This window comes from Puma concolor, chromosome A1 (assembly GCF_028749965.1).
Source record: "Puma concolor isolate L17-30 chromosome A1, mPumCon1.1.hap2, whole genome shotgun sequence".
In the NCBI taxonomy this organism is placed as follows: domain Eukaryota; kingdom Metazoa; phylum Chordata; class Mammalia; order Carnivora; family Felidae; genus Puma; species Puma concolor.
This window is the reverse complement of record NC_141667.1, coordinates 979,151-986,622: the sequence shown is the minus strand read 5'-3', so window position 1 is coordinate 986,622 and position 7,472 is coordinate 979,151. Positions and strand designations below refer to the sequence as shown.

The window sequence follows — 7,472 nt, the reverse complement described above, 5'->3', positions numbered from 1 at the left end:
CCTGCTCATCCGTGGCCTGCCTGAGGCCTGCGAACGCGCTCTGTACGTACAGCTGGACCCTAACGGTTCCGGGCTTCGCAGGCCGTTCCGTGTCGGCCACTCATCCTCAAGTAGCCACCCGGCAGCTGGCGGGGCTGCGTTCCTGGAACACTTTGTTCGCTGACCCCTGACCCATGACGGAGGCCTGTCCCTGCCCTGGAACTGCTCGCTGAGGGACGTCACCAGTGAGCAGGCCCCGGAGACCGCACCCGACTCAGACACGTGTGCCCACGTCTGGGCGGCAGGTGGGGGCGTCCTGACTCGGCAGGCGCAGGGTCCCGTGAGGCCGGGCGCAGGTCCCGGCAGGATGTGGCGGCCTAGCGAATGTTAGCTCCACATGCCACACCCTCAGCACCTGGCTGCACAGCAGGACCTGGTCCCCGGGGCGGGGCACCCGCAGTGGCCGCCCCAGCAGCCTCGTGGCCTCTGGGCCCGAGGGCTTCGCCCGCCGGGTGTGGGTGCCGCCGGCCTCACTTCCGCCCGTGGCCCCGCTGGCCACAGGACGCTGTCCGCACGGCGGGTGGGCGCTGGGTCCCGCCCCCATGCGCTGAGCTCGGGATCGTGGGCGTCCTCCCGCCCCGTCACGGGCACGTCAGAGATGAGCAGAAGGCAGACGGTGCTCCCCTCGCTCGGGGGGCGGATGGAGCACTCAGTTTAAAGAGTGGAAGTTTAAGAGCAAGGACTGGCCGCAAAGGTCAGATGACCCTGATTTCAATAGAAAAGCGTTAGGGGAGAAAGCCTTGTGTGCCGAGATGCCCACCGCAGGGAACGCAGGGTGCGGACAGGCGCCAGAGACAGCTCCTGCCTCCCAGGGCCCAGCGCCCTCGGGTCATGCCGGCCGCCAGGCCTCTGATGGGCTGCCATGAAAAAACGCGCGTGGGGCCGAGGGACTGATCCCCTCGTCCCACAGAGGAAAAGTCTGAGGAGCGCGGGCCCGGCCTCAGTCAAGGACACAAAGTGACCCGGCCCTCGCCGGCCCCACACCTGCATCACACGGGGCTGGGTCTGCAGAATTTCTGTTTGGCACACAGACCCTGCATCGTGACGCCCCCAGGCTCTCCCGCCCTTTCCCTGCCTCGCGCTGCAGGGTTCAACCCGCTGCCCCACCTGCTCCCACACACACTCGAGAAAAGCAAGCAGGGCAGGACCAGGCCCGCGAGGTCGAGCTTTGGCTCGCGTGGCCCTCAGCCCCGTGGGAGGGCGGGCGCCCTCGCAAAGCCCCAGGCTTCCCCCCCCACCACAGCCATCGCCCAGGCTGCACCCCGTTTTGTCTGTGTGTCGGGAGCGGCTCGTCGGGAACCAAGAGATGGGAGTGGGGGCCGTACACACAGGGGTCAGGGGTCACTGCACCAACCCTCTGGACACCACGCTCCGGTGTTGGCCAGAGGCACGAGGTCTGAAGGGAGAGAGGAAGGGGCGTGACTGGGGCAGGAGAGCACCTGGGGGAGGTGCCTGGAGAGAGGAGGCCCAGGGGCTGCGGTCAGCCCTGTTTCTGCCCCTGAGGGTCTGGGCCAAGTGGCACTTTAGGGATTGTGCCCGAGAAGAGGAGGAAACGTGTCCCTTCCTCTCCTGCTGAGTCCCGAAAGGGGCCCAGGGCCCCCCGCACGGAGGGGTGCCGTCCCTCCGTCGGGACCTGAGTGCATTTCTCTGAACAACAAGCACCTTCAGAAGATCACCCCACAGCCGGCCAGAAGAAACATCCAAATGTAAATATCTGAGACGGCACCGTGACATCGCAGAGCGTCCCAGCATCTGCAGCCCGACCCTGAGTGCCCTGCCCTCACCAGAAACACTGGCCTGGGCTGGGTCCCCGGGGAGGGGGCCGATGGCGTCCAACTTGCTGCCGGGACGTAGAATGTCCAAACAGGCCCACCCCGCGCCCCCTCCTGCCAGGGGCCGCCCTGCGCTCTTGTCATGACCCAGCCTCCTTCCTTCCGCAGCCCTGCTGGGTCACCTGGTGCCCCAGGGCGGCCGTGTAGCCCTGTGTGGCAGGCGGGGTCCCTCTCCGGGGCTACACCTGTGACTTGTCACCTACTGTCTGTCTCACCTGTCCAGGGTGGGGGGGTCCGGGTTCAGGCCACTTCTTAGGACAGGACCCCACCCTCCCCAGCTGGGTGCAGAGTGGTGATCACAGCGGCCCCAGCCCACCGCAGGGTCTCCCTGGACGCACTGTCCCCTGGGGCACCGGGCATCGGCGACCCCTCCCCCTTCATTCCAGAGAACCATCCAAACAGCTCAGGAGTCAAAGCCAAAGACACAAAACGGACCAAGAACTAAAGGCAACGAGCCAGGCGTCAGGGGGAGGGCGTCTGCTTCCTGGAACCGGGCTCCCCGTCCTGAGCACGTGGGCTGACCTCCCGGTGACAGCAGCAGAGTGCTGGCCAATGTCCACCCCCCAGCACTAAACCCAGGATTCGTGCTGTCGAGCAGGCCAAGAAGAGGTGGCTGTGAGGGGCCGCTGGACTCCAAGCGCCCCAGAAAGTGTAGGATGGGACTCCTCCGGGTTCACCTACTGAACCAGAATCGGGGTGCCCTCAGTTCCTCCCCGCCCGACGGGATGGCCTAATTAAAGAGCTTTCTCTCAGCAGGCGCCCGTCTCTGATTCGTCACCCACAGCCGTGGTGACGCAGGGACCCTTCTGTACAAAGCCTGTCATCGATGGAACAGAGGCTTTTGTTGCCCAGAGATTTCCAGCTCTGAGTGATCTCGCTCCATAGACCGAAGACGCCTGGCCAGCGGCCAGTGGGGGACAGAGGGATCTGTGTGTTGTGTTGGGTCAACATCACAGCGCAGCCACGGCGGGAAAGTGGGACGGCTGTTCATAAAACTTGGACTTGTGTGAATGAGGTTTCTTTCTCCAAAGCAGCCGAAATGCCAGTCCACGCGGAAAGCCCGCCAGGGCTGCGGCATTTGGATTTAAAATAAAGTTGTTATAGGATCAGAAGCTAAGATAAATTCTTTTTTCTCTTACTCTCCTTTAACGAAGCTGAATGGAATAATTGAGATCAAATCCTACCTTTCAGACACGCATTCGGCTGAGAATGTCTGTGCCGGACGCCAGCCTGGACTAACCCCTTTGCTGACATCGTAAACGCCCGCAAGACCATCCCCCACAGGCTCTGACACTGCTAGACGCGGGCGGGGCAGACGAGTCGCCACTTCTCTTTCCCTCTGTTCCGAAAACCCAGGCGCCGCGTCTAAAACCAGATCCACGAAAATTCTGTTAGCGGTGAAAAAAACCTTCCTATCGGAAAAGCAGTTTCAATCTCCAACGTAAAATAAAACTGGAAAGCCAAAATTAAAAATGTAAAAGCCATAGTTTCATTATCAAACCAGATCAAACTAAAACCCTAACACTTCAGTTTATGACTGAGCCCTCGAAAGCTTCCTCAGCACCACCCGCCTCCTCACTCGCACCGGACCCCCCCTTCCACTTTTCTAAGCAGACCCCAGGGTGGTCCCCTCCCTCCGCATCCCCTGGCCCCGCTCTTGGCCGCACTGGGTTTGTTTGCCGTGGCTGAAACTTTCCAAATCACGGTCCGCCATATCTGCCTCTCAAAGCCTGTCCGTTCGGTCGCTTAGAAACATCTCGGGCCCCATTCAAAGTGCGGCCTGGGAACCCCCACCCCCACCCCCGCACTCTGCCTCCCGTTTGTGCTTACACTGTATTTCAGTGCTTCTAAAAAAAAAAAAAAAAAAAAAAATCCCCATTCAACTGTGGCTCTCGAGCTACGCCGGGGCATTCGTTACTCACACCAGCGGGTGCGTTTAGCTCCCGGTGGTTAATTTGGCTCCGTTCGGTGCTCCATAGGTGACCATGCAAACTTAGGTTGTCACTTCCCTCCTCGATGCCCAGTTCCCATTTTGTCTCAATTCCACAATAAAAGGTGCCCTCCTCAGTGAGGTTTCCCTGGGATGTACTCCCAGGGGTGTAGCTCCTAGGCCACAGGGCCCGGACGTCGCTTGCTGGATGTTTGCGAACTGTCCCCCCCCCCCCCCCCGGGGGGGCTGCCCTCCTCCTTGTACCGTGTCGCCTCATAGCCCCCAACGCTTGGCCTTGTCAGAACCCCCAGGACTGTGCAGTGGCGGGGGGGAGGGGCGCACCTCCAGCGAGTGCAGGGGCAGGTGCACCTCCCAGTCCTGCGCCTCTCAGACCAGCAAACAGGAGCGTCTTTCATCTGTGTTTTCTGCCGCGGGGGCTTCCTCTTCTGGGAATTGCCTGTTCGCGCGCTGTGCCCACGATTCTGTTGTTTGTTTTCCTGTAAGCTGTGTACAAGTTCTTCATGTTGTGTGGATGCTAATCCATTTGTAATGATATCCTTTGTAACTATTTTGTGCACAATTTGTGGCTTGTATCATCAGTGGTTTATTGTGAGACTTTTACACTGTTGTCTTACTCAAATGTATCAATGTTTTTCTGTATGACTTGTGCTCTTTGTGGGTTTCAGAGGAAATCCTTCTCTATCCCAGATTCATGAAGATAAATTCATGAAGAAAGATTACACTTTCCACATTTAATCACTCATGTACTGTGGGGCTGGGCTAAATAAGACCGTGTGACTGGGGCGCCTGGGTGGCTCAGTCAGTTAAGCATCTGACTTCGGCTCAGGTCATGATCTCACTGAGTTCGAGCCCCGCATCAGGCTCTGTGCTGACAGCTCAGAGCCTGGAGCCTGCTTCGGATTCTGTGTCTCCCCCTCTCTCTGCTCCTCCCTGGCCCGTGCTCTCTCTCTCTCTCTCTCTCTCTCTGTCAAAAATAAATGAATAAACATTAAAAAAAAAAAAAAAAAAGACTGTGTGACCACAGCCAAAACCCCTTCACCACTCCAGATCCCCACCCAGCACCTTCCAGGTGCTGGTTCATGTCAGGAAAGGAAATAAATAAACGCCCTGTCCTCTGGCGCTGACCCGCCCTCCGAGGCTGATGGCCAAACAGCGTCACGTGTAAGTGGTCAGGAAAGAAAGACCCGGGCAAGGGGCGCCAGGATCTGTCCCTCTGGCCACCACGCCCGCCAACTGGAGGTGACGCAGCTTTACACCAGCCACGCGCAGCAGCCCTGATCCTAAACTGGGAGCGGCTGTGGATCCAGGCGGTTCCCCCAGGAAAGGCGGCGAGAGCCCCTGTGGAGAAGCAAACCCCCGTTGTTGTGGATGGTGGGGTGGGGTCTGTGTATGGAAGGGAAGGCTAGTTTCCATGAAGATTTCTGCAGAGCTGAGACCCTTATCCCACGCTAGCGAGGAAGGGTCCCAGACGGACGTGTCACAAGTGGGTCACTTTGCCGGGTTCATCTGGCAGGGAGGCACACAGCTCAGCAGGGAGCCGGGCTTCTGGAGGTATGGGCAGTGCACCCCGGCCCTGGGGTCTGGCGACCGGAGGGCGGCTCTGAGGACGGAACTTGGGCTTGGCCCATAGGGGGCCAGCGGGCAGGCCCTGGAAGCCTCTTTGCGGGTGTGGCCAAGTGCAGCCTGGACCCCTGCGGCTGACGGGGGACCCTCACTCAGATCGCACGCTGGACGGACAGGCTGATCTGGGCCACGCTCCAAGCCCTTGCTGTGAGGTCACGACCTGGGCCGAGATCAAGAGTCTGACGCTTCCCCAACGAAGCAACCGGGCGCCCCTACTGTGACTTTGGACAAAGGGGACCACACTTGGTTCAGCTCACTGTGCTCCTCAGAACCCCCAAGACGGGAGGCTCCCCTCTGGGCCCGGCCAAGTGGAGAGAGTCCTCCCGCACCCCCCAGTGCCCCTCGCTCTGAGCCCCAACCCTGGAAACGGCATCCGCAGGCAGGACGAGCAGATACCTGCTGCATCCCTGATGTGCCCCCTGCCCCGCGTCGGCTTCTCCCAGGACCCGACCCCCACCCCGTGCCCCGTGAGGTACAGAGTGGCTGCAAACAGCAGGGGCCACATAGATGTCTGTGTGTGCAGCTGCTCGCGCATGGGGGACTCGGGACCCCTTGTCACGGCGCACCTGTTGGGAACCAGGCACGAATTTTTCGTGAGCACTTATCCCGGTGGGAGGTGGGTCTGGAAGGGCCCCGGGGCGCACTCTGCGGTCGCCCCCCGCGGCTTCTCCCCAGGCGCTGCCCACAGGGGCAGCCGCGATCACACACGAGACCGGCTCCCCTCGGTCATGCTGCTCTGCTCTGTGCAGCACGTCCCCCAGGCTTCTGTTTCAAAGGCGGGAAGTCAGAGCTCCCTTAGTCCTCACCGCCTTCCGCAGTGTGATTCAATGTCTGCAGGTGCACGCGGGAGGACCCGGGGCCCTGACTCACGCCCCCACGCGCCCAGCCCGCCTCCTCGGGACCCAGGCCCGGGACCACGCAGGTAGTTGTTCCCTTCCTAAATCTCTCTGATGGTGACGGAACAAGCCAGGTCTGGAGGCGGCCACTCCCACAGACACCGGGATGGAACTCGAACTCAGAACCGACGACCTTCTGGCCCGGTTGGCGGGCTCCACGGAAGCCCAGCACCCCACAGCAGTGAGGTGGGAGGTAGCCTTTTCTGATGAGGGCAGGCTTTGCCTTTGCAGACATGGGCCCGGCCACCTGTTCATACCTGACAGACACAGGCGGGAAGGGGACACGACCTGGCCAAAGTTCCCGTCCTGGTAAATGATGGTGCCGGACCCCCACCTGCACGCAGGCCGCCCCCCGGGAGGGCCCCTTGTCCGTGTGCCTATTTACGCATAGTGGGACGTAGAGCCTTTGTTAAGTAGTAACAGACTCCAGAGTCGAAGTGAAGAACCCCATTTGCAACCCGGATCTAATTCTCGAAGCCGTGTGACCAAGTCCCTCCCCTTCAGAAAAGAATCGACACCCGCACTGACGAGCCGCGTCAAACTCAGAGCACCGAGGATGTGGGCCTGTGCCCTGGCCACCCCCAAGCCCCCCGATGGCGGGAAGTGAGTGCCACGTACTTGCTACGGTGGCTCACGTTCAGCCCGTGTGCCATGCGTCAGACCCCATCCTGGGCACCGCGGCTGCACTCACCCTCCCAGCCCTTCAAAAACCCTCCAGACCGGTTCGACCCGACCCCGCCTTCCAGCCAAGGAGGGTACGGGAGGCGGACCACCGCCTCCCCCCCACCCCCCAGGGCTGCAGCAGAACCCGTGCCCACGGCCCCAGGCCACCACCTTCTCGGGTCACAGGATGGAACCCGCGTAGGGAAGAAAGACTGTGGCCTGTGCGAAACCCTGGTCACAAGCACGGTGCTGGTTACGAGAAGCTTTCTGGGGCAGTCCTATAAATTCCTATAAATTCTGAGCACAGAGGGAAGGAAGATCGCCGAAAACACTGTCAGAAATCATTACCCATGTGGAGTTTTGTCCAAAAGGACAACTGAGCCAGACTGAGGTCAGACGTGTTTGCCGTGGTGGTAGGACCCACCCTCCGTGGCGGGGCCCACGCTCTGCGGACCCCCATCGAATATT

The 7,472-nt window shown here is 60.7% G+C and overlaps 1 protein-coding gene across 1 annotated transcript in view; it reads left to right on the top strand.

Annotated features, from left to right (window-relative positions):
* The first annotated feature begins 5,003 nt into the window (after window positions 1-5,003).
* LPCAT1 (lysophosphatidylcholine acyltransferase 1) overlaps window positions 5,004-7,472 on the top strand; it is a 55,424-nt gene continuing 52,955 nt past the window's right edge. Inside the window, exon 1 of the mRNA XM_086675427.1 lies at window positions 5,004-5,150. The gene's annotated coding sequence lies outside the window, so the exon portion shown is untranslated. The remainder of the gene's footprint in view (window positions 5,151-7,472) is intronic.